Source organism: Typopeltis vanoorti, chromosome 4 (assembly GCF_054136105.1).
Source record: "Typopeltis vanoorti isolate ZY-2024b chromosome 4, IOZ_Tvanoo_1.0, whole genome shotgun sequence".
NCBI lineage: Eukaryota > Metazoa > Arthropoda > Arachnida > Uropygi > Thelyphonidae > Typopeltis > Typopeltis vanoorti.
In genome coordinates, this window is record NC_143552.1 from 47584522 (window position 1) to 47608133 (window position 23612).

Here is a 23612-nt window from a genome sequence, read left to right on the forward strand (position 1 = left end):
GTCATCCCAGTTGGCACTGTTGTAGTACCATAGGATACGAGGCTGTGGATGACTGGAAGAAGAGTAATCTATATCAAAGGAGACATGGACAAGGTTATGGTCAGATTTCATAAGAGGAAATTTAACATCACCATTTAACATCAAGTACAAAGAATGGGCAATTTGGGTTAGATCATAGATGATAGCTAACAGTTCAGCTTATTTACCAGCTTGGTCTGTGAAGTTGGAAAAGTCAGTCGGAATTTTGGAGGTTGAAATCACCGAGGAAGATTATCTCATTGTTCAGGCAGTTAGATTGCATATGATCGACTTTCAGAGATAGGTAGTGACAAAGGTCAGTAAAATCATCAGTTTGGAGAATGGTAGAGACAGTAAATGAAGGCAATAAAGTGAGGTAGGGAGATCTTGAGCCAGAGAAGATCATATAAAGGAGATTCCAGTCAGATAATCCTTGGCATGGGATATCAGACTTGACAAAAGCACTTCTTGTAAAAGGCATCATAGAAGATGCAATGAGGAAAGTGGAGGTGAGACATTTTAAAAGGTGCCAGTTCTGGTTTAGTGATAATAGTATATGAGGTATTTTGATGAGTGTAGGCAGTGGTGCACATCACTGATATTGGAATTAAGCGCCTAATGTTAGTGAAGTCAAGTTGGAAGTTTCTTTTTTTATTTTATTATTGTGGAGAATTCTGAGGTTTTGTTGCAGTGAATTTTTTTGCAATTTTTGTGAAGTGATTTTGATGGTTTCAGGTTTCTTGGAGTTTTGTTAAGGAAAATCTTTTAGCTGCATTGACTCTGGGATTTTTTTTTTTTTTTTTTTTTTTTTTTTGTATTTATTGTTGATCATGGTCATGAGTAAACACAGAATGAGAAAATTAAAGAGTAGGAAACATGCAGCAGGAGTGATGGACTCAGGAATAGCCACTCCCTCACAATGGGGAATGGAGTAACCAGACCTCAATCCAAGCATGGGATCGTACAGTTCTCTCTGCAAGCTGCTTTCTCGGACTCTCTCCAGCACAACCTGGCAAAGCAAACAGCAGCAACAGGAGTATTCTCCAGTTGATCAAAAAACCTGAAGAGTTACCATCTGGTTCAGTCTCATGGCCAATGGCCTGCGAAAATCATTTTACAATGGTCTTTCAAATCTGATTAAAAGATTTGAAAGGAGGGAAAGAGAATGGGAAGGCATTCACCCACACATGCAGGAATAGAAAGTGGGGTAACAGAAACCCCTATTCAAGAGAAGGTTCGTGCAATGATTTCATGCCTCCAAAAAGTGGGGTGGTGGTGTTTCATAGGACCATGAAAGACATCTACCACCTAGATGGTTGAGGAGTTCCTGCAAGCCTATTCTAGTAGAGACTATAAGGTCATTAGCAAATGCCTATCATGGTGGCACTACTGCAGAACTGTTGTTATTATTATTATACGGGCACCTCCATAGCATCTGAAGACTCATTCGGGGAGACCCAAACTATCCACGCAATCTATTATACCTCTCCTTGAACCCATTAACAGATAAAGCACTCATAACTGACACTGGCAACCCATTCCACTCATTCACAATTCCTCAAGCAAAAAATCTAGCCTTCACATCCCTACTAACCATAATTCCACAGTTCTGGTCCCTCCAGTCAAGTGCTGAAACATTTCTCCTGTGTCAATCCTATGAAAGCCTTTAAGCAACTTCAATGTTTCTATCAGATGTTGCTAAGACTGATTGTGCACAAGGAATTATAGAGTCAATGTCTAGCAATGCAAAGGACTGTAGCGAATGTAAACAAAATTTGACAAATGGAGTAACTGTTAGTGCATCTCTTTTTTCTCGTCCACCAGTACTCAAGGATACGGTGTTTAGAAACAACGTTAAATGCTATGTTTGTTTAATGTATACCTCAGGCTTTCAGAAAAACATGTGTATGAAGTTAAGGAGTATTTATGTATGTGGGAAATGTAAACTAATTGAAGAAATAATATGTGAAAACATAAGCCAGAATGTGCATGAAAATGTGAATGATTCGGTGATGAGTGAAGAACCGAAGTGCAGTAATAAGATTTTAGGGAAATTTAGGGCACTCTGGAGCTCACTGCAGATGGCACAGAGGGAGATTGGGGTGTTGGATAAGAGAATGGAAAGGATGAAATTGGTATAGAGATGGATGGACAGAGAAAGGTTAAGGTGATGGGTAAGGTTAAGAAAATAATAATAGGGGATTCAATGATTCGTAGAATAAAAACCGGAGATGTCTTTAAAGAATGTTGGCCGGGAGGTACGGTAGAGTGTGTAACTAGAGCTGTAAAGAGAAGTGATGTGTAGATGAAATGATTTTAATAGTTGGGACGAATGATTTGGGAAACAGCATAAATAATGTGGCAAGTGATTTAAGGGAGATGTTAAAGATTGCTAGGTTTAAGAGTGTTAGGATGTCAGTGTGCTGCCCAGACATGATAGTCAAGAAATGAGAAGGAGGGCATTGATGATGAATGAAATGAAATGTTAGCTAGGATGTGTTGGAAAAAAGGGGTGGGATATGTGGATATATGGGAAGAGTTTTATGGGAGAAAAGAATTATATGCCAAAGATGGTCTGCATTTGAATAAGTATGGGAGTAAACTTTTACAGAAGTTACTGTTTAATGAACGTATGGGGTAGACCAGGGAAATGAGAGTTATTAGAAGGGGGAGGGTGCGAGGACGGTTGTCAGAAATAATGGCAGGAAAGTAGAGTTAGCTGTAAATAGTACTAAGGTCAATAATAACTGTGATATGGGGAATCATTGCACTCAGAATTTTAACGGTATTCAGAGTGGGCTAATTCGTACACCGTGTGATTATGGGAAGAAAGAAGTATTGCAGTTTATGTATACTAATGCCTGAAGTATTCGGAATAAGTGTGGTGCATTTTTGTCATTACTTAGTTCTACTTGGCCAAAAATTATAGGAATTAGTGAGACTTGGTTAACTAAGACTGATTTAGTCATAGGGCTTGAATATGAGGGATATAGTATCTTCAGAAAGGATAGAGAGTACAGAATGGGGGGGGAGGAGTTTTACTAATGATAGACAAAGTGTTAATGCCAAAAATGATAGAAGTGCTTCAAGGTGACAGACATGTCGAGGGTAGTTCATTTGAGGCTATTTGGTGTAAGATAGAAATCAACAGGATGAAATATGTTGGTTGCTGCTATAATCCAAGGGATATAAGGAAGAATGTAGATGGTATGCATTGGCAAATTCGTAAGATGAGTGGAGGATGTGTAATTATTATGGGCGATTTTAACTATGGGGACACAGATTGGGAGAAGGAATGGTCTCAAGGAACAAAGGAATTGGAGTTTATACAATTGTTAAAAGATAACTACCTGAGACAGCATGTAATGGAAGGAACAAGAGATTTGAGAGTGTTAGATCTGGTCATATCAGTAAGTAATTTAGATACACTGTCTCCACTTGGGGAAAGTGATCGTGTGGTCTTGACTTGGGAGACCGTATTATATGCTGAATATTCTGTTAAGAAGGGTTATATGTGGAATTACAAGGCTGGTGATTATGACAAGCTGAGAAGTCAGCTTTCAAAAGTACTATGGCATGAGAATTTAAAGGGGAGAGATGTTGATGGTGCATGGGAGATTATCAAGGAGTATTTAATGAAAGCTGTATCTGACTGTATTCCCAGTGTCAGGAGGAGGAATCAGGTAGGAGTAAGATGAACGAATAATATTATTAAGCGAGAGTTGCAGATAAAGAGAAAGTTGTGGTATAAGTATAAAGAAAAAAGGTGATGAGCATTCCCATGAGCAGTTACAAGATACGGGCAAGAAGGGTAACCTGCATGGTAAGGAAGGCCAAAGCTAATTATGAGAGGAAGCTAGCTGATGAGTCCAAAAAAAATTCCTAAGGAGTTCTTTCCTTATGTGGCAAGTAAAAGGAGGAATAACTTTGGAAGGATGACTTTAAAAAGTGTTGATGATAAGGAAATTACAGAAGCTAATCAAATAGTTGAGTTGCTTAGTGATCATTTTGGATAAGTGTACCATCTTGATTGTGATATTGCAGTGCCGCATGTGTCATTGACTGATGAGAGTCTAGTGATAGAAGAATTTGAGGTGCTTAGAATATTACAGAAACTTAATGCTAACACTGCCATTGGGTTAGATGGCATATCAGCCCATGTTTTAAGGGAATGCGCAAGAGAATTAGCACCTCCTCTAACTTGGCTCTTTAATTTAAGCCTCAGTTCTGGTAAAGTCCCAATTGAGCAGAAAGAGGGGGGAAATTATTCCACTACATAAGGGGGGCTCCAGGACTGAGGTAGCAAATTATAGACCAATCACTGTATCGGGAGTGGTGGTTAAGGTTCTGGAGAAATTGATAAAAATTAGAATTCAGGACTGGGTGGACAGCAATATGATACTTTTAAGTTTAAGGGAGATGGTAAATCCCGTATTATTCTACAGCCAGGTACGAAACTCAGATCAAAATCCTAGAGTTTCATGCTGAAAAAACTATCGGCGAGCCCAAGTGTAAGTAATCACTTGGGGTAGTACAACACCAGGGCAACTCGGAGCAAAAACTTAAACTTAGGTCGCCGGTAAAATAGCCTTTTGGCTTGTTATAGTAGTAATAACAATATATAAGTTTAGCAATTTGTTAGTAGAGGTATATGTAAGTTGGGTTCACTTAAAACCTTGATATTCCAGGTTTACCTACTCACTGATGAGACCTCAAAAAGGGTTGAAACCGGTCTGGGTAGTGACCTCTTCTCATAATGTGAAACAGTAATACATCTCCTAGGAGCTGCATTTTACATTATGAGAGAATATTAAGGATAGTGACGGATCTTGCTCCACCTTTGCTCTGAGTTGCCCTGGTGTTGCACTACCCAAGTGATTACTTACACTTGGGCTCACCGATAGTTTTTATTATTATTATTATTATTATTCAGGCCTCCAAGGAGTCAAAAGACTCATCGAGGGAGGTCCTTTCTAAGACATAAAGTCTGTCAAGACTCATCGAGAGGAGGTCCCCCCCCTGAGAAACACAAAGTTTATCATACCACTCCTTAAACCCACTGACCGTTCTCGCTCCCACCACTCCATCAGGCAATGCATTCCACGGCTCAACCACCCTCCACACAAAGAAACCACTCCTTACCCTCTTGCTCACAGTTTCCTTTTGTAACTTCCAGGGATGGAAGTTACGAAAGGAAACTTCCCGCTGATCAACCAAGCGAAAGAACTCCCCAGTGTCAACCCTGTAACCACCTCTCAACAGTTTAAAAGTCTCAATCATATCACCTCTCCTTCTTCTATCCACCAAACTCTGCAGTCCACATTCTCTCAGCCGATCCTCATAACTATCCTTGTACAGTCCTGAAACCATCTTTGTCATCCGTCTTTGTATACTTTCCACAGTTAATTTATCCCCTTCAAATCCTGGGGACCAAATCTGAGAACAATAGTCCAAGTGTGGTCTGATCAGAGACTTATACAACGGAATGATAACCCTCTTATCTCTGCAGGTCAGTGTCCTTCTCATAATAGCAGCAATCCTCTGTGTTACCTTCACCACCTTTGCAATATGTCCCCTAAACTTCAGGTTTCTATCAATCATCAACCCCAGATCTCTTGTCTCCCCTACTTCCTCCAGTATAACTCCTCCCATAGAGTATGCAGCATCCCATCGATGTTTCCCAAACCTCAAGACCTTACATTTTGCTGCATTAAACTGACACCCCCATTCATTTGCTCATCTATCTAGCTTATTTAAATCCTCTTGCAGGGCTACCACATCTGCACTATTACTAATAATCCTTCCAAGCTTCGCATCATCCGCAAACAACTGAATATCCCCCTACAATCCACTGGCTAAGTCATTGATATAAAGGTTAAACAATATAGGTCCTAGTACTGATCCCTGTGGGACCCCACTTGTAACCCTCTGCCTCCTGGAAACTGCTCCACCATACACAACTCTCTGATACCTATCAGACAGCCAATCCTGAATCCAGTTGACCAATCTGACATCCAGACCCATGTGCTGCAACTTAAATATCAGCTTATCATGTGGCACCCTGTCAAATGCCTTCGCCAAGTCTAAGAAAATTGCAGTATATGCCTTTCCCTCATCTAATGCTCTTGTAACTTTATTATAAAAGGCTAGCATATTGCTAAAACAAGAGAGTCCTTTCACAAATCCATGTTGATTCTCACAGATAACATTACCCTCATCTGCCCAATGCTGTACACGGTCCCTCACTACTTTCTAAAAGATCTTAACAACTACTGATGACACACAGACTGGCCTATAATTAGACACTTCCAGTCTGTTACCACCCTTATGCAATGGCACTATCTTACCTTCCTTCCATTCCCTGGGCACCTTTGCCAAAGCCAGACTTTCATTGAAAAGCCACGTTAAAGGTATTGTCAATTCCCTAGCACATTCTCTCAAAACTCGTGGCGAAATACCATCCAGTCCCACAGCTTTACTGACATCCAGAGTACTCAGTATCTGAAACACACTCTCCTCCTGTACCTCCAGACCTCGTACCAGTCCTATCCCTCTAGCATTAAAACTGACTCCTCTAGGATGAAATACTCCAATAAAGTGTTCATTGAACAATTCCACTATGTCCTCTGCATCAGTCACTCTGTTCCCATTTTTATCCCACAATATCATTCTTCCACAGTCATTTCTCTTCCTACTGGCCACATAGCTAAAAAATTCCCTAGGATTTTCTTTGGATCTTAGGGCCAATCTCCTTTCATATTCCAGTTTCGCTTTCCTTACCACACGAGTCACTCTTCTGGCCTGTGTCTTATATTCCTCATGCATCTCTTCACCTGTCTCCTTATATCTCTTCCATAGCCTCTTTTTCGCATGCAATTCCTGTTTAATATTGTTTGTCATCCACTTTACTCCAAATTGCACCCTCTTCTTCACTCGTGGTATACAACTTACCATTGCTGATAACAAATATTCTTTCACAATTTCCCACGCACTGGTGATATCCCGGCCTTCCAATTCCTCCCTCCATGAAACTTCCCGAAGTTGACGTCTAAGACTATTATAATCACCTGCCTTATAATTCCACATAAGTTCCCGTCTCTTTGATACCCCTGCATGTCTATTCATTTTCCAAGTCAAAACCATATGGTCACTCTCTCCAACTGGTGGGAGAGACGTCAACTCAGTTATTATCAACTCTTCTGATGCTATAACCAAATCCAAAATTTTTGAACCTCTTGTTCCTTCTGTTACATGTTGCCTAAGACATTTGTCCCTCAAGAATTCTAGAAATTCCATTCCCCTATTGTTACATGCATCTTCCTCTCTCCAATTTATACTACTGAAGTTAAAATCTCCCATAACAATCATTCTTCTTGCACTTGCCAAACTTAGCTGTCTAAACATCTCCTGGTCCCCATCCTCTGTGCTCCTGGGTCTGTAGCAACACCCCACTAAATATCCTGTCTTGCCTACCTCTACCTCACACCATACGCTCTCAAAATCATTTGTCTCACTACCTTCCAAATTCTCCACTCTTAGAGGACATAGGTCATCACTTATCATAAGCAGCACCCCACCACCACGCTTTCCCCTCAAAAAATTCTGCTGCCCGCCCCCAAGACCAGCTAACTTGGCTATGTCTGAGAATGATCCTTAAGCTCTTCACGTCGCGACGGGAATCGAACCCAGGACACTCCTTCCCCAGGCATATGGTTGCGAAGCGCACAGCCACTCGACTAACCGCGCGGACAAAAATTTCCTCTAGTCACCGACTAGACTCGAAACCAAGACTTCCTTTGTGCGGCCTAGCGCGGTGGTGTGCAAACGCCACATCCACTGAGCTACTCCACTGATCTTTTTCGGCATGAAACTCTAGGATTTCGATCCGAGTTTCGTACCCGGCTGTAGAATAATACGGGATTTACCATCTCTCTTAAACTTAACTTATGTCGCCGGTAAAATAGCCTTTTGGCTTGTTATAGTAGTAATATGATACTTTATAAGGGGCAACATGGTTTTTTTGAAGGGTAGCTCTTAGCAATTTGCTTGCTTTCTATAATGAAGTAACAATGGAGTTGGATAAAGGAAATCCTTTTTCAGTGATACTGCTGGACTTTGCAAAGGCATTTGACAAGATTCCACATAGAACTCTGTTGTATAAATTGGATCAAATGGGTATGGATCTGAGGCTAGTGATTTGGATAAGGGGGTGGCTAGTGGATAGATATCAAAGAGTGGTTTATTGTGGAGCGGAGTCCAGTAGAAGGCAGGTAACTAGAGGTGTGCCTCAGGGCTTAGTGCTTGGTCCTCTATTATTTAATTTGTACATCAATGATATTGGGAATACTTTGAAAGGAGATATCCACTTGTTTGCTGATGATGCAAAACTGGGAAGAGCGATAGTTAATTCAGATGATGTGGATATCTTGCAGGATGACTTAAATAGTCTGACAGTTTTGGCTAAACTAAATGGCTGCCAATTTAATGTGGCCAAGTGTAAGGTGATGCATTCAGAAGGATGAGATCACATGCTGTTTACTATATTAATGGAACTGAACTGCAAGAACTTGATGAGGCTAGGGACTTGGGAGTTATTGTGGACAGAGAACTTAAGTTTCGAGGGCATATTGCAAAGGTTGCCAGAACTTCTCATCAGATTATATGATTATTGAAGAACACACTGACGAGCAGGGATAATGAAGTGATTGTCCCACTTTATAAGGCATTAATAAGACCTCATTTGGATTATTGTGCACAGATCTGGTCACCTGGATTTCTTGGTGATGTGGAAATGATGGAGAGGATTCAGAGGTGGGTTACGAAAATTGTTGCAGGCGGCCTGTGGGATGTCTCCTACGAGGATAGATTGAAGGTCTGTGAGCTTCAAAAACTAGTTGATAGATGTAGGAGAGGAGATATGATAGAGGCATATAAATTATTAAAAGGGTTTTATAGGATTGATACTGATAACTTTTTTAAGACCAGTGCAGGAAGGGAGAGAACGAGGGGGGTCATCCCTGGAGATTGTGTAAGAGTGTGGTTAACAAGGTGTTAGGAGATTTTTTGCTTGGAGGGTTGTAAATGGGTGGAATGTGTTGCTAGAGGTGGTTGTGAATGCTTCATCTGTGAAAGTTTAAGGGGAAGTATGGCAGGTATTGTGTGAATAACGGTTAATATGTCAATGTTGGGTCTCCCACGATAAGTCTTTTGATTCCCACCTTATATAATAACAATAATAATAATATCCCCTCTTTTTCTCCTCTTAACCACCTTCTGCAATCCATACATCTTCAATCTATCTTCACAGGGAACATTCCACAGATAACCACTCACCATCTTGGTCACTCACCTCTGAATCTTTTCCACCACTGCCTCATCCCCAAGAAACTCAGGGGACCAGATTTGAACACAGTAATCCAGATATGGACATATCAAGGCATTATAAAGAGGAATAACAACTTCCTTATCTCTATTTGTTAATGTGTTCTTCACAGTGGCATAGCTAGAGCTTTTGTCACCTAGGGCGGTCCCAGAGTTTGTTGCCCCTCTCAATACACCAAAAATACTACAAAAAGTCAAGACGACGTATAGGGAAATAAATTAAAACACTATATTTTTGAAGTAAAACTTTAATTTCAACATTCTAAAATGTTATTTTTCTTGCTTTTCTGTTAGCAAAATCGTCGATGACATTGGTGAAGTCTATTTCATAGTAATTTTCAGTAAGGAAATACCGTGAGTAGACATATTACTAACTATTATAATAACGGAATTAACTCACGAAAATTATTCTTTATTCGTAGAATTTTCACCTGAGTATCACAGGCATCATCAGTACAGGTACAAGGCTAATTAAACAATAACTGTTATATTCACAAAGTGCCACCTAAGTAGCTAAGGTTAAATTTCCTAAATTTATTTAATTATTATTATTATTATTTATTTTATTTATTTTTAATAATTTAAATTTAATTATTTAGTTATTTAATTATTAAATAATAATTATTTAATTATAATAATTAAAAAATAACAAAATAAAATAATTTTTAGTTTTTTATTTATTTTATAAATATATATATGTGTATACAATTATATGTTAGTACTTTATAAAGCAGCAAATCTTTCCTATCTCCCAAGGGGGAAACACGTAGACCATCAGATCTGTTTAGGTTAGGGGAGTTGAAGTAATGTTTTACATGTTTCTTTGTATAGCCATTCCATTAGGAACCGGCTTTTGTGAATGACTTTTGTCTTGTTCCACTTAACTCTATGTCTGGTGTTGATGGCATGTTCTGCAATTCCAGACTGTTCGGGTTCAAGGTACTGGATGTATGACTGGTGTTCTTCTAACTGGACCTGAGCAGATCTTCCTGTTTGTCTGAAATATGATAATTCACACGAGCAGGGAATCTGGTAGACGCCTGGATAGCTGAGATGTGGGAGCTTGTCCTTTGGAGACATTAGGAATGTGGAGATTTTTCTGATGGGTCGAAAAGCCACACAGATATTTAGTGGTTTTAGCACCTTAGCTATGCGTTCACTAACCCCATGTAAACAGGGGGATAGTTATGTGTAGGTTCACGTATACCTATCCCCTATGTATTTGAATTCTTATTTGAATTTACTACGGTGTATTATCGTGGCTTTCTTCCACCGTATTCTATGGCGGTATCCAGCGCATGGTCTGCAAGACCAGAGTGGCTGTATTGGTGAAACCGGATATAGTCCTTGTGTTCTGAAATTCTGATATTAGCTGTCCTGCCTGTTTGACCAAAGTAGGAAAGCTTACAGCTGCAAGGGACCTGGTATACACCATGTAGGTCTAGAGGGGGGGGTCTTTAGTAGTGCAGATAAGGGATGCCAATTTTTTATATGGTCTATAACAAGAAGTTAAGTCATGTTTTTTTAGGATTTTTGTAATTTTTTTCTGAGGTGCCTCAGATATAGTGGTGATGGATTTAGCGTAATCCTTGTTGTAAGGGGGAGGGGGGGGGGTTGTGGTTTATTGGTTTCAATATTTTTGTGATTTTTTGGGGGGGTAGTCATTGGCTGAGAAAGTGTTGAGAATGTTGTGGTTAGGGCATTGTCATTTGAACAAATAAGTTTAGCCCTGTTGTGTAGTGTCTTACACAACAGGGCTAAACTTATCTGTTCAAATGACAATGCCCTAACCACAGAACTAAACCACATTCTCAGCACTTTCTCAGCCAATGGCTATCCCCCCCCAAAAAAAAAAATCCAAAAAATATTGAAACCAACATTGCCCGCTAGGGGGCACCATCAGGACTTTTAGGAGAAAGAATAGCTTCCTGCTTCGTCCTCATTTACTGTTTGTTGTGCTTGCATGCATGTGTCTTGTTTTTAAGTTCCTGTGAAAATGGCAACGTGACGTTGCCAAAATATTGGAAGTGTATTAAAATTTATTTTAATGTATATCCTAGTATAAATTGTAATTTCCTTAAGCTATTTAGTAAAAATGCATAACCAACGTCTAAGCCTTTCCACAAGAAGTAATCTCATGGGCTACTTTAGCAATATTTCCTCTAAACATTACTGTCTACACTACCCCTAAATCTCTAGGAAATTTCATCTATTTCCTGGAGTACAGTGCCCATCAAGGTGATACACGCTTTGTAATCCATTTGTTCCAAAATGCATAACTTTACATTTTTCCACATTCATCTGATAGCCATTATCTTTTGCGCATACTAACAGCCTATTTAAATCGTCCTGCAAGCTCTTCGCCTAAATTAACTATTACTCTACCTAATTTTGCATCGTCAGCAAGCAACTGAATATTTCTTTTCAGGTTATTTCCTATATCTTTTATGTACAAATTAAGCAACAATGGTCTCAGCATTTAACTTAAGCCACACTAGATTCTTCCCCTCCATGTGCTATTTTTTGATATTTGGATATCTGTCCAGCAGCCACCCTCTTATCCACATAATCAATGTCATATTCATACTAATTTGCATAGCAGATTTTCATGTGGTATTCTGTTAAATGCCTTTGCAAAATCCAGCAGAATCATCATGTAGCCATTTCTCTTATCCAACTCTGTTGCTACTCTATTATAAAAAGACAGTAAATTACTAAAGCATGATCAACCCTTCAACAAAGCCATGTTGCCCCCTCATACAGTATCATATTTTTATCCACCAATTATTGAATTCTCTTTTAGACAAATTTTCCAGTACTTTTACACCATGCATGAGATACTGACTGTTTATAATTTGCTACTGCAATCTTAGAGCTTCCCTTATGCAAGGGAATTGTTTTGGCCTCTTTCTACTCCCTTGGAACTCTACCAGAGCTGAGACTTAAAGAGCGTAGTCAGAGACACTGCAGGTTCACTTGCACATTCTCACAAAACCCTAGCTGATATCCCATCTAATCCCACAGCTGTATTTTCAGTGAGATTCTACAATATTCGAACCTCCAATTCATCCATCTCTGTTCATGCATTAGTGTCTGTCACATATGTTAAAGCAGTAACCTCACCAGGATGATATATCCTGCAAAGTGTTCACCTATTATTATTATTATTATTATTATTCAGGCCTCCATGGAGTCAAAAGACTCATCATGGGAGGTCCTTCCTAAGAAACACAAAGTCTATCAAGACTCATCGAGGGGGAGTTCCCCCCCCTAAGAAACAAAGTCTATCATACTACTCCATAAACTCATTGATCGCTCTCACCACTCCATCAGGCAATGCATTCTGTGGTTCAACCACCCTCCATGCAAAGAAACCACTCCTCACCCTCTTGCTCACAGTTTTCTTTCGTAACTTCCAGGGATGGCCTCTTGTCATCACTCCTTCCCGCTATTCAACCAAGCGAAAGAACTCCCCAGTGTCAACCCTGTAACCACCTCTCAACAGTTTAAAAGTCTTAATCATATCACCTCTCCTTCTATCCACCAAACTCTGCAGTCCACATTCCCTTAGCCGATCCTCATAACTATCATTGCACAGTCATGAAACCATCTTTGTTATCTGCCTTTATACCCTTTCCACAGTTAATTTATCCCCTTCAAATCCTGGGGACCAAATCTGAGAACAATAGTCGAACTGTCATCTGATCAGGGTCTTATACAACGGAATGATAACTGTTTTATCTCTGCAGGTCAGTGTCCTTCTCATTATTGCAGCAATCCTTTCTGTTACCTTCACCACCTTTGCAATATGTCCCCTAAATTTCAGGTTTCCATCAATCATCAACACCAGATCTCTTTTCTCTCAAACTTCCTCCAGTACAACTCCTCCAATGGAATATGAAGTGATCCATCGATGTGTCCCAAACCTCAAGACCTTACATTTTGTTGCATTAAACCGATACTCCCCCCATTCATTTGCCCATCTATCTAGCTTATTCAAATCCTCTTGTAGAGCTGCCGCATCTGCACTATTACTAATAATCCTTCCCAGCTTCGCGTCATCTGCAAACAACTGAATATCCCCTTGCATTCCACTGACAATGTCATTGATATAAAGGTTAAACAATATAGGTCCCAGTACTGAGCCCTGTTGGACCCACTTGTAACCCTCAGCTTCCTTGAAACTGCCCTACCATACACAACTCTGATACCTATCGGACAGCCAATCCTGAATCCAGTTGACCAACCTGACATCCAGACCCATGTGCTGCAACTTAAATATCAGCTTATCATGTGGTACCTTGTCAAATACCTTCGCTAAATCTAAGAAAATGGCAGTATATGCCTTTCCCTCATCTAATGTTCTTGTAATTTTATCATAAAAGGCTGGCATATTGCTAAAACAAGAGTGCTCCTTCACAAATCCATGTTGACTCTCACAGATAACATTACCCTCATCTGCCCAATGCTGTACACGGTCCTTCACCAACTTTCTCCAAGATCTTACTAACTACTGATGACACACAAACTGGTCTATAATTAGACACTTCCAGTCTGCTACCATCCTTATGCAATGGCACTATCTTACCTTCCTTCCATTCTATGGGCACCTTTCCCGCAGTCAGACTTTCATTGAAAAGCCAGGTCAAAGGCACCCTAGCACATTCTCTCAAAACTCGTGGTGAAATACCACCCAGTCCCACAGCTTTACTGACATCCAGAGTACTCAGTATTTGGAACACACTCTCCTCCTGCACCTCTAAACCGCGAACCTGCCCTATCCCTCTAGTATTAAAACTGACTCCTTCAGGATGAAATACTCCAATAAAGTGTTCATTGAACAATTTTACTATGTCCTCTGCATCAGTCACTCTATTCCCATTTTTATCCCACAATATCATTCTTCCATAGTCATTTCTCCTCCTACTGGCCATTATCTAAAAAATTCCCTAGGATTTTCTTTGGATCTTAGGGATAATCTCCTCTCATATTCCAGTTTCGTCTTCCTTACCATACTAATTACTCTTCTGGCCTGTGTCTTATACTCTTCTTGCATCTTCTCTTCACCTGTCTCCTTATATCTCTTCCACAGCCTCTTTTTCGCATGCAATTCATGCGAAAAAGAGGCTGTGTTTAATATTGTTTGTCATCCACTTTACTCCAAATTATGCCCTCTTGTTCACTCGTGGTATACAACTTACCATTGCTGCTAACAAATATTCTTTCATAATTTCCCATGCACTAATGATATCCCGGCCTTCCAATTCCTCCCTCCATGAAACTTACCCAAGTTGACGTCTTAGGCTATTAGAATCACCTACCTTATAATTCCACATACGTTCCCGTCTCTTTGATACTCCTGCATGTCTATTCATTTTCCAAGTCAAAACCATATGGTCACTCTCTCCAACTGGTGGGAGAGATGTCATCTCAGTTATTATCAACTCTTCTGATGCTATAACCAAATCCAAACTCTTGTTTCCTCTGTTACATGTTGCCTAAGACATTTGTCCCTCAAGAATTCTAGAAATTCCATTCCCTTATTGCTACATGCATCTTCCTCTCCCCAGTTTATATTACTGTAGTCAAAATCTCCCATAACAATCATTCTTCTTGCACTTGCCAAACTCAATTGTCTAAACATTTCCTGGTCCCCACCCTCTGTACTCCTGGGTCTGTAGCAACACCCCACTAAATATCCTGTCTTGCCCACCTCTACCTCACACCATATGCTTTCAAAATCATTAGTGTCACTGCCTTCCAAAGTCTCCACTCTTAGAGGACATAGGTCGTCACTTATCATAAGCAGTACTCCACCACCATGCTTTCCCTTCCTATACTGCCAAAAAATGCTGTACCCAGTGACTTCTATTCCTGTTATCATATCCTGTTCTGTCAACCACATCTCAGTGATCTCAATAAATTTTGGTCAGGTTGATGCTATCTGCGCCACCAATTCCTCTCCCTTATTGCGGATACTCCTGGCATTAGTATATAGCATATAAATGCCATTGTTTCTATACCCAGCATTATCCCCTCTAGACTCCACTGGGCTCAGTGTTACCTGATGTCATCCCCCTTCTCCCAAGTACCCATTCCCAGAAGAGGCCACCCCTGCTATCATCCTCCCTGGGTCACACTGACTCGTTCAGAACAGCAATCTCTCCAGATGCCTTCCTCATTCAAATGTAAGTGGTCTCTTGCATACAAATCCTCTCTGTCCTCAAACGCACTCCAAGTATCCACATATTGCAGTCCTATGTTGTCACACATTCTAGCTATTATATCATTCAATATTACCGCTCTTCTGCTCAGTTCGTCATTATCATACCTAGGAAACACACACACACACACGCTATCTTTCCTCTCTGTGTCTTCTTTCGTACCACCCCAAGCAAGAATCTCATATCTCTTGCTGCCCTATTTACATCACCACTCAAGTCATTTGTTCCCACCATCAATCATCTCATCCACCCTTTCACCTCTCTTAACTGCCAAAGCCACCCTTTCAATCGTTCCTCCTGGCAAACACTCCTCATGCATCCTATCTTGAACACCATGGATCATTGAGTCCCCATACATTATACCTCTTACCATTTCCTCTCTCCTATTGTTTCCATTTTCTCCTCTTCTTTCATGCCCATACCTCTCTCTTATTCCCTCTCTCCTACTGTTTCCATTTTCTCCTCTTCTAGCACTGCCATACCTCTCTCTCTCTCATTCCATCTCTCCTAGTGTTTCCATTCTCTCCTCCTCTAGCACTCCCCCCATGCCTCTCTCTCTCTCTCATTCAGTCTCTCTTACTGTTTCCATTCTCTCCTCTTCTAGCATTCCCATACCTCTCTCTCATTCTGTCTCTCCTACTGTTTCCATTCTCTCCTCTTCTAGCATTCCCATACCTCTCTCTCATTCTGTCTCTCCTACTGTTTCCATTCTCTCCTCTTCTAGCATTCCCATACCTCTCTCTCATTCCATCTCTCCTACTGTTTCCATTCTATCCTCCTCTAGCACTCCCATGCCTTTCTCTCATTTCGTCTCTCCTACTGTTCCCATTCTCTCCTCTTCTAGCATTCCCATACCTCTCTCTCATTCCGTCTCTCCTACTGTTCCCATTCTCTCCTCTTCTAGCATTCCCATACCTCTCTCTCATTCCCTCTCTCCTACTGTTCCCATTCTCTCCTCTTCTAGCATTCCCATACCTCTCTCTCATTCCCTCTCTCCTACTGTTCCCATTCTCTCCTCTTCTAGCATTCCCATACCTCTCTCTCATTTCCTCTCTTACACTGTTCCCATTCTCTCCTTTTCTAGCACTCCCATACCTCTCTCTCCATACCTAGTAACTTGACTATTTTATGTGCTTCTGTCACCTCATGACCATTATCACTCATTAAGGTTAATCTTCCATAGTCATTCTTCCTCTTACTTGCCCCATAATGAAAGAATTCTTTGGGATTTCCATTGGCCTATTTGGCTAGATTCTTCTCATAATCTGATTTTGCCTTCCTTTTCATGCTGGTCAACTTTCTTCCCTGAGCCTTGTACTGTGCATGAGTTTGCTGGTCATCTTTCTTCCCTGAACCTTGTACTGTGCATGAGTTTGCTGGTCATCTTTCTCTTTACATACCCTCCATGGCATTTTCTTCTTTTGCGGCTCATGCTTAATGATATTACTTATCCATCTAATGCCTACCTGATTAATCCTCCTTACCATAGGTATACAATTTAATATTGCTTCCTCTAGATGACCCTTAACTATCTCCCATTCACTACTAAACATCCTTACTCTGTAGTGTTTTATGCCATAGCTCAGATTTAAGCTTCTTCCTAAGCTTTTCATAATCCTTGTAGTTATACATATACTCCTTCTTGAGAGAATATTCCTCATGCTGTACAATCTCCCAAGTCAAGACCGCATGGTCACTTTCACTAATTGGAGGCAATGTGGTCACCTTCGATATCGATAGCTCTTCTCAACCTATGAGCTACTCCAATACCCATACCCCCTAGTTTCCTCCAAATGCTGCCTCAACTAATTATCTCCAAGTAGGTGTATAAATTCCATTTCCTTACTGCCATATGATCTTTCTTTCTTCTAGTCTATATCTCCATAGTTGAAGTCACCCATAATAATCACTCAACCTGTACTCATTGTACTAATTTGCCGATACATGTATTTCAGATCATCCATGGAATTCCCTGGTCTATAGCAACAACCAACCATATATTTTACAGTAAGGTTGGCTAGCACTGGAGACCCATTGTCTCCGGTGCTAGCCAACGTTTTTCTGAAAGATTTTGAGGGAAAGGCCATTTTCTCAGCGACACTGACACCCAAAATCTGGCTACATTACATGGACGACATTTTCCTAATTTGGGAGCACAGCCCAGAAAACTTAAACCTTTCTAGGTCATTTAACATTTTTCATCAAAATATAAACTTCGCTTTTGAACCAGAAGTTAATGGTGTTTTAGCTTTTCTAGATATAAAACTTACTAGAACAACAGATGGTCTCAAGATTTCTATCTTTAGAAAGCCAACACACATGCCGATAGATACCTACATGCTTCGTCTCACCACTATCCCCCCCCCCAGAAATTAAGAATTATTACCACACTAGCTCATCGGGCAAGATCCTTGTTGTCAGAAGAAGAGGAACTTCAACAAGAACTTAGTTACCTCAAAAGGACTTTGTTAAATAACGGTTACTCTCCTAAAAATATCTATAATCGTCTTAGTGTACGTAATCAACATAGTAATAAAGATAACTCAAACCCAACAGCCTACATCTTCTTACTGTATATAAGTTCTCTTTCTCCTAAACTAGCAAAAATCCTGAAGAAATTTAATGTTAAAACATATTTCTCCATCTTTCCAAAACTCCGATCTTACCTCCGTCAACCTAAAGTAAAATACAACCTTCTTCAGTTCCCAGGAATATGCAAAATCATTTGCAGTTGCAAATGATTTTATGCAAACCATATTATGGCCAGACAGAAAAGTCCATCTCTCTCTGCCTAGAAGAACATCAACGTGACATTTCTTATAACAGAGTTCGTGCTAGTGCCCTATCTAGCCATTTTATTCTCAGCCAATACCAATGTTGAAGGACGCAACATCAAATAGACTGGAACTTAACTTCAAATATTCATAAATGCTCCGATGAATTAGAAAGACGTATCTTGGAATCCAAAGAAATAGCTCTCGACCCTGCCCATCTAAACAGCAATCTCAGTTACAGCCTGCCCGATTCACATAGCGCTGTAATCCAGTTTTGGAGCACTCGTGATATCATTCATACTCACAGTGCTTCGCACCTTAACTAACGCTCGGACTAAATTTCAAACACAACTACTACTTGTTCTAAACTCTGTTTTGTCTAAAGTACAATATATTTTTAAGATGTTGTTTTCTCCATGGTACTGTATTCACCTGACGAAGTTGTCATTTCCGATGAAACTAGTAGTGAAACCTTATTAAATCTCTTGTATTTTTTCTTGGTGTTTAAGTCGGTTAATAATTATAAACATGTCATTTAACCGAGTCAATTAATCTGTAAATAAACGCACACAGGATGGCCATAATTAAAAAAGTGTTCAGAGCCCTGTGGCGAAAAAATGCATTGGGAGAAATTCAACTAAACTTGATGTAAGTACACTCTGGAACTTGGGAAGGAGTTGATTTAAGTAGATAAAAAAAATAGTACAAAATTATGCCACCAAGGGACATTAGCGCTATAAGAGCATGGTTTGGGATTATTTAAATAATAACTAGAAGAGACACAACAAATCAATTTTCATGTTCATATAACCAATGGCGCACTCAGGATTTAATCTTGGAGGGGGCCGAACACTCAGGATTTAATCTTGGGGAGGGGGGGAGAGTTGAGTAGATGATTTGAGAATACACACTATGCATCGCATATGACCTATGACTGAGCATCTGCAATGATTGCTAATTTCTAAGTAGTATAGAAATAGAAGACACGACGCAACATAAATAAAAAAAATGAATTTTAATTAGGAAAAGATTTTTGGAAAATTTTCTAGTGTTTTTTTCCTTTTTCTTGAGTGGCGCACCCAGGGAGGGGGGTCAAGGGGCACTCCCCCCCAAAGGAAAATTTTCTAGTGTTTTTTTCCTTTTTCTTTTTTTTTGGGGGGGAGTGCCCCTTGACCCCCCTCCCTGGGTGCGCCACTCATATAACTTACCGATGTAGTTCAGTATGCCCTCCTTTCAGATGTTCTAAGAACTGAATTCTGTGAATGACATTTAGTACAGTGGAATGAATGCAGCCCATGAAGCATTGATTTGCCTCACATGCTGTGTTATTCTGTCTTTCATGGTTGTTAAATCAGAAACATTCCTCCCTACACCACAGGTATCAGATGAGATCAGGCAAATAATGTGGCCATGGCGTGGGAAATCATGCAGAGACGTCATGAGGAATTTTGGGCCCTATGGCCAGGAAAGAAAATTGTGCTGTTCTTAAAAAAAAAAAAAAAAAATCTCAATTTTTTCGCTTATGTAGAATTAGCGCCTATGGCCTGGGCCACATTGGCCATAGCCTCACTATGCCTCTGGAGAAATGCACAACTAATCACTCTGTATTTTGGGAAATGTTTTCGTAACATTCACTGTACTGGCAATCCAATGCAAGGTGGCGCTCATCCTGCATGAATATGATAGAGTCAAGGTACAATTGACAGAGACAGTATAAGTCACAGAGCCTGTGTAGCTCAGTAGATGTGGCATTTGCACATCACAGTGCTTGACCCCACGAAGGAAGAAAGACTTGCTTTCAAATCTAGTCAGCGACTAGAGGAAATTTTTCTAAGCCTTTTTCTGACTGGTTCCCAAGTTAGTCAATCTCTGGGACGGCCAAGCAGGTTTTTTCTCAAAACTCGGGTTTTTCGTCCCGTTAACTCAGGAAAATTAACCGTAGAACCCACATTATTTCAGATATTAAATATAGTGTTAGCGACCACGAGATGTTATTGTTGACCGCCTCTCTTCACTGCGTGCCACTTAATTAGTGATAGCCTTGGGCCAGCTATCTCTGATTGGGTACCAATGGAGATTGAACTGTCCACTCAATCTCCAAAAGTTAGATAGGGCTAAATCGACCTCGCCTACTCCATATACGGGAATAAAAAGGCATTAGCTGATTTTTTTTTTTGGTACAAGTCACTAGTTCTGTTGGGCGAAGTTCTTCGAAAATGTACGGACCGATAATAAAATGATGCAGTGAAACCACACCACACTGTGACTTTCGGTGAGTGCAAAGAAGTGTGATAGAAATGCAGCAATTGTGTGAGTTAACACTACCATTAAGATAAAAATGTGCCTCACCACTCCACAAGATCTTCCACAGCTATGCATCATCCACCTCCATTTGAGCTAAGAATGTCAGGGCAAACCATAGTCGAGTTTCCGCATCATCATGAAGCGAAGCTTGAATATGGGAGATCTTGTAGGGGAAAACCTCATCATTGGACGCAGGTTTTCCACACAGAAGAGTATGAAATGTTTAGTTGCCTTGTTATTGCCCAAACACTGCTGAACCCTTGTGCGTTATTCATTCCGTGTTCCACGACGGCAGTTGCAACTTCAATTTATTGACGAATAATCCATTTGCTGCCTGGTCTTGGCCTCACTGCTAAAGGTCCACTATTTTCAAATCGTAAAGTATTTTTTCTAAGATTTGTTACTGTCATTGGACCTTTCCTTCTACCCTTCAAACTTCGGAATTCTCGAAGGGGGCATTAACGTTGTTGATAGTAAAGCTTGACTACCAATGCACGTTCCGGTAAGATGCGATCCATGGCATTTAGTCATATCAGAATGACGCGAATTCGTTTCGGTCTTCTTTATATCCACAAACTCCACATTAGAAACTGTGAGATTATAAAAATGTCAAGCGATTCTAGGGCTAATTGTCCGCTGGTGGCCGAATTTTGTACTTTTTTCCCCCCTGTAAATCCAAACCCCATGTTCCAGAGTGTACTTGCACCAAGTTTGGTTGAATTTCGTCCAATACATTTTTAGCTACAGGGCTCTGAACACCTCTTTAATTATGGCCACCCTTTGTGTGTGTATTATATATAAATATCAGTACCATCGATAGGGTGTAGCATAGAGGCAGCCTTCCTCACGGCGCGGCTTAATAAGGGTGCTCGTTCAGCCATATTGCGGTAGGCGCCGACGCTACGCTAACAATTCCTGTTAGCATAGCAAGTGTGGAAAGAAGTTTTTCCAAGCTTAAACTGATGAAAAATTATCTGCGAACAGCAATGACACAAGAAGGATTGGTTGGTCTAGCAACTATATCGATAGAGGTGGACATAGCTTATAATTTAAATTTAGAAGAGCTTATAAACAGTTTAATTAATATTATTATGTAATCGTTTTGCATTGATGTTTCTCTTGTAATAAAAAGAAAATGGCAATTGGAGATTTTCTTATATTTTTGTCTTATAATCCATCAGGGGCGATATTTAATCGTTTTCCTCAGGGCGCAATCTAATCTAGCGACGGTCCTGATAAATATATATTATTATTGAAGATGTAGGTGATGATTGTGTACAATAGAGTATTCTTTACTGATCACAAATAGCAAAAATCAATTTAAACATTTCCATATTGAAAAATAGCTTCACATTATTCGCTTACGGATTCTTATATCTACTGCAAAGAGAGCGTTCATTTTCTGGTATGTAGCTGATATCGAACGTGATGATAAATTGCTGTAAGTGAAAGGAGATTTTAGTTCAGCGATGAGAATTTATTTCAAAATTAGAAATTTTGTCAATGCTTTTTGTTGTTGTCGTTGCACTGGCTTCATTGAAGGTGTCAAATAAGCAGAAGAATTATTTGCATCATTTGAACTCTCATAAAGAAAAACTAATTCTTGTAGGGTAAAAATAAACAGCGTAATATAAAATGTTTTTGGAAAATATCAATATATCTATATGAATAGACATAAGTCTTAGTTGATTTTCATTATTCTTGATAGCGATGTGTTTAGAATATAAGTGTGCTAGAATAAAAATCTGGTTTTGAGCAGGAGAAAAATCAGTACTACAGAAAATAAAAGTTTACAAAATTGCTTTCAGATGTAAGCTGCAGTTAACAAATATTATTGGAGAATATATGTGAAAAAGTCTGAGAACGATAGCCAAATCTAGAGATATAATGGAAATTTTTAAATAAAATAATAGATTCGACCAAAAGAGCATATAGTGTGTAAGGATAGAAAATGAGTTTCCTAGTCGTCTCGAGAATTTCAAAACAGTTCATAAGAAAACATACAGAAAATTTCTGGTGAATATATATGCATGAATTAACACTCTTAGACAGCTTCCAAATGTGTGAAAAATTATACGAGTATGTACATAAATGCGTGCCAGGAAAACGTTCTATTTATTTAGTTAAAAACGCCTTTCAGTAGAGAACTCTTAAGTAAAAAAAGATCACAGAAAGTTAAGTGATAAAAACGAATCATCATAATCTCGGCTATCCCTGGGCCTTCGCCTGGAAGTATGGCCGCTCACAGAGACAGTCCGTGAATTGACCCAGATAGACTGAATTCGCAGAGCATGTCGTCCTTTCAGTGTTGGTGATAAAAAATAGCTTAGTCATCAAACAACTATGGCTAGTAATGATGTACAGTACAGTACAGTGCAGTGCATACCTCTCCCCCCACACACACAAACAAACTTTTTTCAATCTAATTGGTTCCTGGATATAGTCGTAAATCGAACCCTAATATTCACATAAACTGAGTGTCATGAATTGGAGTTACGTTCCTGGAAATACAGTTTGAACTGTAGAATATAATATAACATAACACAGTCCATTTGTTTATTCTGTAAAATAATCCTCATCATAGATGAGACAATGAAAAACTTAAGTTCTATCACTTGCATCCCAGATTCGTGAACGCTTAAAATTTCACGTTTCTTTCCTAATGTTATTGCTTTCCATTTCTTTAAGAATTTTGTATCCGAAGATTTAATCTTCCCTCTATCAGCTTATTTTTGAGGGCACATAGATGCATGGTACTCTAAATTTTAAATTAAACTGGCAAACGAAGAGTGAAGCAAATTATAACAGTTCGCTTCAACTGCATGTCGTAGGCTTATTTCATTTTCACTGTGAAGCATATCGACAGATTTTTATTTTAATTTTTTAACGCAAAACTTAATTACTGAATTAA